This window comes from Sapajus apella, unplaced genomic scaffold, assembly GCF_009761245.1.
Source record: "Sapajus apella isolate SASKATOON/1434 unplaced genomic scaffold, GSC_monkey_1.0 scaffold51, whole genome shotgun sequence".
Taxonomy (NCBI): Eukaryota; Metazoa; Chordata; class Mammalia; order Primates; family Cebidae; genus Sapajus; species Sapajus apella.
The window spans coordinates 5114396-5122680 of NW_022436991.1; the positions used below are offsets into that span (position 1 = coordinate 5114396).

Here is an 8285-nt window from a genome sequence, read left to right on the forward strand (position 1 = left end):
AAGTGATTATTTAATTGTGCGCAAATGAGGAGTGGTGACTAAAGCAGGTACAGGGCACAACCGGAATCCTGCATGAGCCACACCTGACACGATTCCCTTTCCTGACTTCAGGCTCTGAATGAATTTCTACTTGACTAAAAATACCTCAAGAGCTGGGTGGCAGCTTAAGCTGTCGGTAAATTTAAAACAGGTTTGCGTGCCACTGATTATAGCAGAGGATAAAAAGTTAGTGGAGAATTTTGTTTAACTCCTGGTTCTCCGTCCTACACCCTTTGATTCTTGGATGGATCGCGATGGCGGGCTGTATATTTCACTTTTTAAATTTCTGTTTTAACTTTTCAATGGCCAGGGACGATGTTGGATGTGTTTTAGGCTGAAGATCTGTCTTGCTTAAGAGAAGATGATGTAAAAATATCCTGGGGCTGATTAGATGGCAAGGCCAATGTGAGTCAGTAATGTTCTATGCCTCGCTGGCTAAACGCAGATCTTCTCGTGGGCTATGTATTTATCTGCAAGACAGCTCCAGAATGCCTATATTCCTTTCTCAACCTCTGCCTCTTATAATTATCCTTCTATACTATCCGGCAGGTAAACCATAATTTTCTTTCGTTTTTTTTGAGATGGAGTCTCACTCTGTCACCAGGCTGGAGTGCAGTGGCGCGATCTCGGCTAACTGCAACCTCTGCCTCCTGGATTTAAGCAATTCTCCTGCCTCAGCCTCCCGAGTAGCTGGGACTACAGGCACATGCCACCACACCCAGCTAATTATTGTATTTTTTAGTAGAGATGGGTTTACATCATGTTGGCCAGGATGGTCTAGATCTCTTGACCTCGTGATCCGCCCCCCTCAGCCTCCCAAAGTGCTGGGATTATAGGCGTAAGCCACTGCACCTGACCGTAAACCGTAATTAAACAAAAAATAGTAGCCAGTCATGGTGGCAGGCACCTGTAGTCCTGATTACTCAGGAGGCAGAGGTGGGATGATTGCTTGAGCCCGAGAATTTGAGGCTGAAGTGAGCCATGATCGCGCCACTGCACTCCAGCCTGAGTGGCAAAGTGAAACCCTATCTCAAATAATAAAAATGAAATTTGTTAAACGCTTTCTATGCATTGTCACATTGAATCTACACAGCCACTTTCTTGGGGATCAACAATGCTGAACCTTACTTGAGCCCTGTGCTCCTGGAAGAGAGCGAAGGTTAAAGGTTAAGCTCCACCCCTTTGTGTTGCAGGAAATGCCTCACTTCAAAGAACCAGTGTTCCCCATATGACTTAGATACAACCTGTGGATACCTTTTTGTTTTCTCAGGGCAAAGCTAGACCCAGACCCTGCAAATTCCCATTTGTTACCTTGTGAAGGATGAAGTGGGCTGCTGATTCCCACTGATCATTCAGAACAACATGCTTGATCGCCAGACTTTGGATCCGACTCTCTTCTTCTAGATGCTTTCACCTGGACCCACCCTGAGCCTGAGCCAGCCCACAGCCCCTCCTGAGAAAAGGCTGGCATCAGGGTAAAGCATTCTCTGGTCTACTCTCTGATCCCCCCATCCTTTCTTCCCCTCACCTGCTCTTGTTTACTCCTTTTTGCCTAGCCTTTGAGATGTTTGCAGGATCCTTAAGATCTTACGGTAAAGCACTCTCCCTAACGCAATTGTTCCTTTCTTCCCTTCGCAATAATCCTTTCAAATGATGTTGCTTCTTACTTAATCCGGATTAGTTTTTTCTTTAACAGTTGGTATTAAGTATGATGGTCTCCATTTTGCAGAGGAGGAAGTTGGGGCCCAGGGAGGTGGGGACAGGCAGAATGGGGAGCTCTGGTCTGTCTGAACCCAGAGACTGTGCTTGCGCCCTTAACTAGTTCCCGAGGCTCTGTTCATGAGTTGTGGACTTTATTTGAACTCTGTCTGGTCCTCGACATGCTTGTCATCTAATTGGAGATACAGACAGTCCCAGACTGGCAATGGGTTTCACTTACAACTTTCAACTTAATGTTGATACAGAAGCGATGTATCTTCAGCAGAAACCTTAGAGTTTTGATCTTTTCTCAGGCTAGTGATATAGTGGATATTGTTTTGTGTTTTAGCATCCTATCATGTCTATAAAACATCTGTGTACCGTATTCAACACTTCATTATAAAGTAGGCTTTGTATCAGATAATTTTGTATTAGATGATTTTGCCCAACTGTAGGCTAAGGTCAGTGTTCTGAGCATGTTTAAGACATGCTAGGCTAAGCTATGATGTTCTGTAGGTTAGGTGCATTAAATGCATTTTTAACTTACGCTATTTTAAGCTTACAGTGGGTTTATTGGATGTAACTCATTATAAGTCACGAGCGTCAGTCTAAGATATTGAGTCATGGTTTGTGTAGCATCTTTGTTTTATAGCTCTGGGAAAAGAGAAACTCATGCAGTATGACTGTTTTTTATGCACTTGTGTATGCCTATGCATAGCATCTTCAGGAGTAGAAAAATAATAGTGTCTAAAACAAAAACAAAAACAGACTCTTGAATGTCGAGCTTCCAGCTCGCATGGTTAGGAAAGGTTCTTGGACTGGCCAAGACTGGAGCCACTCCAAGGAGAAAGGGTTCCACGCATAAGTTGCAGGGCTCACGTGTAGGGTATGAATGGGTAGAGACACATGGGAATAAGAGTCCAGGGAGAGCGTCGCAGTGGCTCTGGTGGCCTTGCCTGCCAGGCAGCCAGGCACCTTCTTCTCTGGGCAGTGGGGAGCCACTGCAGGTCTTTGGGCCGGAGAATGTCATGATGACAATGATGGTAATAATGATCACGCTGGTAACAGCCTCTGCCTCATGTTTTTATGGCTATTCTCCCAAGGTGCCCTTCTCTGGAAAGCTGGGAGTGCTTCACAGATGTTACCTAATTAATCACTAGTGCTTCCCCGCAGAGGGAGGTGGGGGGTGGCTAATATCCCCATTTTTCAAAGGAGGAAAACCAGGCAATGGGGCGCTCTCAGGTAGGCTAGTGAAGCATCCTGGGTGGTGGGAGAGACCTTGCAACAGTTCTTCTTTCTGTCTTTGCCTCCAGGCCCACAGCCCACCTTTTGGGAATAGAGTGGCCTAGGATAGATTGGTTTGCGCACAGGGAGGGAGAGATAAGAGGGTCTCTGTGCATTAAGGATGGAGGAGAGGAATCTAGACATTGAGTGTTTAGAGATGCTGGAGTATGGACACCTGGGGGTCAGATGAGATCACACCTGGCTTTGGGCACACCCTAGCCCTCGATATCCACTTCCTCTGCTTCCTCAAAGGTGTCTCTTGGGACATTTACATCCTCTTCTGAGTCCTTTGACCTCCATGGCTGTTCTTTGCCCTCCTTGAGGCAAGGATCTTACCTTTTATAATCCAACCTCAGTGCCTGGCTCATGTGCTTCGGCTTGACTATTCGCCATCTTTTGTCATGGGTGAGTCACTTCTTCTCTCTTAGCCTCAGTTTCTTCATCTGTAAAAGTTTGATGACAATTACGCCTGCTTCATTGGGTTACTGTGACGATTCGATGAAGTAATGCATGTCATATGCTCAACAGTGCCTGGGACATTTAATAAATTATCAATACTCTTGTAATAGGGGCTTTAAACACCGGATCACTGCTCTAAACTGGTTCGTGGATACAGGCGTACCTTCTTGTATGCAGTTGACATGCCATGGAAATATAGAGTAGGAATCAGGTTCCTTGTAATGGAACTATTTCTCCTGTTGATGTGTATTGTAATTTTAAAGAAAACGTAGGCACTGTTTGATTTCTGCCTGGGTGTAGTCAAGCTTTTGTTCCAAGTTCCTGGGCCCCTCTACCTCTCCATCAAGTATCTAGTAATCCATAAACAAGGCTTAAGCGGCTATTTAAAGCAACTCTGCTGTTAATCCCTTTGTAAAAGCAAATCCTTTGGGAATGTGAATAACCTCCCCCCTCCCGCTCTTTCCTTTTGAGCTTATTGTGTAAATTCGGGTTTTTTTCAATTTTATTTCTTTTAAGGTAATGTTATCCGTGATTGAGAGTCAGAGAATCAGAACTGGTAGATGGGCAGAATCTTAAAGTGCCTGGCCCAACATCTTCATTTAAAAGATGGGAGATGGGGTCCTGTGGAAGGAGGGTGCTTTTCACATCTGGGTAGCAGTAAAACTCAGGTTTAGCCCGTGTCTCCGAAAGTGTTTCTCAGCTGTTACATAAGTGACTTTTAATTGTCATGTATTTATTTAAAGTGATGTTGTTTCTGTCCCCTTAAATAATGCTGATACAAGTAGTATTCCTATTGTGCTACCTCTGTGGCAGGCATCATCTGAAGCACTTGCCATGGATTAACTTTTTTTTTTTTTTTTGAGTTGAAGTTTCGCTCTTGTTACCCAGGCTGGAGTGCAATGGCGCGATCTCGGCTCACCGCAACCTCCACCTCCTGGGTTCAGGCAATTCTCCTGCCGCGGCCTCCTCAGTAGCTGGGATTACAGTCACGTGCCACCATGCCCAGCTAATTTTTTGTATTTTTAGTAGAGACGGGGTTTCACCATGTTGACCAGGATGGTCTCGGTCTCTTGACCTCGTGATCCACCCGCCTCGGCCTCCCAAAGTGCTAGGATTACAGGTGTGAGCCACCGCTCCCAGCCACCATGGATTAACTTTACGTGTTTTAAGTCATTTACCCTTGAACAACCTCTGTATTCAGTAGGCACTGTTGTTAGTACTGTTTTGCAGATGAGGAAACTCACTTGTCCAAGGTCACACTGCTCATAGGTGATGGTCAACTCCAGAGCTCACCAATTACAGGCATCTCTCTATTGACTAACTGCATGGCCATAAAGCTTTATTTTATTATTATTATTTTGCGATGGAGTCTCACTCTGTCACCCAGGCTGGAGAGCAGTGGCATGATCTCAGCCCGCAGCTTCGCCTCCCGTGTTCAAGCAATTCTCCTGACTTAATCTCTTGAGTAGCTGGGACTACGAGCGTGTACCACCACGCCGGGCTAATTTTTTGTATTTTTAGTAAAGACGGGGTCTCATCAGGTCTTTTCACCAGGGGTTTTAGATGTCCTTTAGCCAGGATAGTCTTGATCTCCTGACCTCATGATCTGCCTGCCTCGGCCTCCCAAAGTGCTGGGTTTACAGGTGTGAGCCACTGCGCCTGTCCCAAAGCTTTATTTAAAAAACAGATCTATTTCAATAAAAACGAGAGTTGGTTGAAGAAAATACTAAGTTACTGAATTGAGAGGTACAGAAATATGGCAAAAATCATGAAACCATTGGATGGGCATCGGAAGTTTGGAAACGTTGCAGAGTACCGTGTATTGTGTCAAAAATGCATTTGCAGATTTTCAGGAAGGGCTCGTTCTGTGCCAAGTGCTACATGAGGTACCAGAAACAGACAAGTAGCTGGAAACTGACCAAATCAGCCAAGGCTGCTGCCTTTGTACAGCGTATAATCTAGCTGAAAAGAGCACACAAGAGAACAAATAATAAGATATTACAGCCTCTGGGAAATGTTCCAGGGAGGCTGACAGGGGAGTGCATGGGTGTGTGTTTGTGTGTGTGTGCACACGTGTGTGTCTATGTGTGTTATGGGGACAGGAGTAGGCAGTGGTGGCCTCTATTTACTAGGGTAATTTGTCACACCTATGGAGAGTTGACACTTCAGATAAGACATGAAAGTGAGTGACATGGACAGGTCTGTCTCTTCATCCGATCATGTCTCTCTGCCTCATCATCTCCTCTTTGTGAGTAAATGCAGAGAACCATCAGGCTCATGTCTGTGAGCAGCTTTTGCCTCCCTCAGGGATTCCGCGGGCACCTAAAATCAGGAATTCCTCCAGGACCGAGGCTGGGACTAGGACAGTGCCAACTGTCGCCCGTCTGTCACGTGTAGATTGAGAAGTGCTGCCACCAGCGATTGATGTTTTGCTTTCTCCATGAGAGAGGCAGCAACAATCGGGTTAGTTGATCATTAAACGGAATCATTAATTCGTCTGTGTCTTTACGTACCGGTTATGTCAAAGAGAAGTCAGATGATTTCGAAATGCGGATTTTTACTCATCCTCAGAGCTAGCTGCTCCCCGCTTTTAGCTAACAGGTTTGCTAAATAAAATAGCCTATTTCTGGCCAACTGTCTTCCCTAGGGCAGGAGTTGCAAGGTTAGATGTCTTCTGGCTGGGGCTGGTAATGAGAACGGGTGTTCTGGCCACATGGGGACCGGGACCTCCCACACCGCATCTGAAGTAGACGGTTTTCCTTCTCAGATTCTGTCAATTCAAAATACGAACCCAGTGAGGCCAGATCTAATTTTTCAAAGAAGGTTAGACATCCAGAATTTGAATTGCAGGGTCTTGTTGAGTTTCCAACATGGGCGACTAATTGAAAAATTTTAAAACGCTTTGCAGGCCAAAACAAAATGTATCTGAGAGTCAGATGCAGCTAATAGGGTGATCAGTGAGTGACCTCTTTTCTGAGGGCCCCTGAAAACCAGGTCTGGCCAGCCGAGAGATAGAATTGGCCCGGGGTCTTTCAGAACCTGGTGGGACGTCAAGGAGACGAAATTGGCAAAACCACCTACTGACCTGGGATTGGTTGTACAGTGTCAACTCCTACCTGCTGATTCACTTTCATTCTGATTCTTTGAAGCTGAGGTTCTATGCCAGGTGTTTTACACACATCATTAACCCGGGTGATCCTCCCAGCGACCCCCAGAGTCAGGTCTTAATGTTATCCTCATCTTATGGAAGGAAGCTAGACAGCTTTAAGAGGCTACAACATCACTTAGGGTCACACAGCTATTATAGAAAGTAACTGAATTGGAAAGCTCACCCTGGCCTGTCTCCACGGCCCAAGACACTGAAAGATACTCACTACTCTCTTCCTTTGACATAAGCCAGTTCTTTTTTTTTTTATTTTTTTTTTTTTTGAGACGGAGTTTTGCTCTTGTTACCCAGGCTGGAGTGCAATGGCGCGATCTCGGCTCACCGCAACCTCCGCCTCCTGGGTTCAGGCAATTCTCCTGCCTCAGCCTCCTGAGTAGCTGGGATTACAGGCACGCGCCACCATGCCCAGCTAATTTTTTGTATTTTTAGTAGAGACGGGGTTTCACCACGTTGACCAGGATGGTCTCGATCTCTTGACCTCGTGATCCACCCGCCTCGGCCTCCCAAAATGCTGGGATTACAGGCGTGAGCCACCACGCCCGGCCACATAAGCCAGTTCTTAATTCAGCTCTTAAAATGTAAATGTTCCTTTTGTTGAAATCATTCATCTTGTCATTGCCATTGCAAGTCCACAGTTGCCGAGTGAGGACCGTATGTCAGACACCCTGTTTAGCTCTGGGAGAACAAGTGGATAAGACCCAGCCCCTGCCACAAGGAATCTTGAATCTTAACAGTGGAGTGAGGAAGATGGGTGCTTAGAAAGAAGTAATTACAGGTCAGAGTCGTGGTGGTGGTGACCGCAACCAGCTAGCTAAGGAGGGAGTAATCTACTTATCTTCAGGAAGTCAGGAAAGGTTTCCAAGAAAAAGTCTTGAATTGGGAAGGATAAATATGCATTCTCCAGGGGGGCCAGAGAAGAAGGGATTCCTGGTGGAGAGAATGAGCCATGAAAAATGAGGCGAAGATGGGAAGCTGCAGTACATTTCCTGTGTTTGTGGCTAGTGACTGTGGTATAGAAGGAACTGTCTGGGCTGGGCGCAGTGGCTCACAACTGTAATCCCAGCACTTTGGGAGGCCGAGGTGGGTAGATCATGAAGTCAGGAGTTCAAGACCAGCCTGGCCAAGATGATGAAACCCCATCTGTCCTTTAAAAAAAAATTATATATATATATATATTAGCCTGGTACGGTGGTAGGTGCCTATAATCCCAGCTACTCCGGAGGCTGAGGCGGAAGAATCGCTTGAGCCTGGGATGTGGAGGTTTTAGTGAGCCGAGATCATGCTACTGTGCTCCAGCCTGGGAGACAAAGAGTCCGTCTCAAAAAAAAAAAAAGGAAAGAAAAGAAAAGAAGGAGCTCTCTGTCTCTGCATTTGGGATTCTGACTGTACCTTTCTCAACACTGCACGGGAAGCCTCAGTTTTCTCCTTCTACCAAAATGAAAGCCTCTGCTTGCAGCTTGTTGGAAGTGAGTACATAGGTCTCCGGACAGGCAGCAAGGTGTGACTCTGTCTTGGGAAGTGGGACTGGATAGTTGTTTGAAATTTGTCCTCTGCAGTCAAACTTCCTGGATTCAAATCCTGGCTTTGCCAGTGACTGTGACCTTGAGTATGTTGCTTCATTTCTCTGTACCTCAGTGTC

At 45.9% G+C, this 8285-nt stretch overlaps 1 long non-coding RNA gene across 1 annotated transcript; it reads right to left on the bottom strand.

Moving 5' to 3' along the window:
• Positions 1-4195: 4195 nt before the first annotated feature.
• Positions 4196-4717, bottom strand: LOC116526482. Its single transcript, XR_004258176.1, has 2 exons — positions 4636-4717; positions 4196-4323 (listed from the first exon to the last, which is right to left on the bottom strand). It is a non-coding gene; the product is annotated as an uncharacterized LOC116526482 (long non-coding RNA).
• Between the last annotated feature and the right edge of the window lie 3568 nt (positions 4718-8285).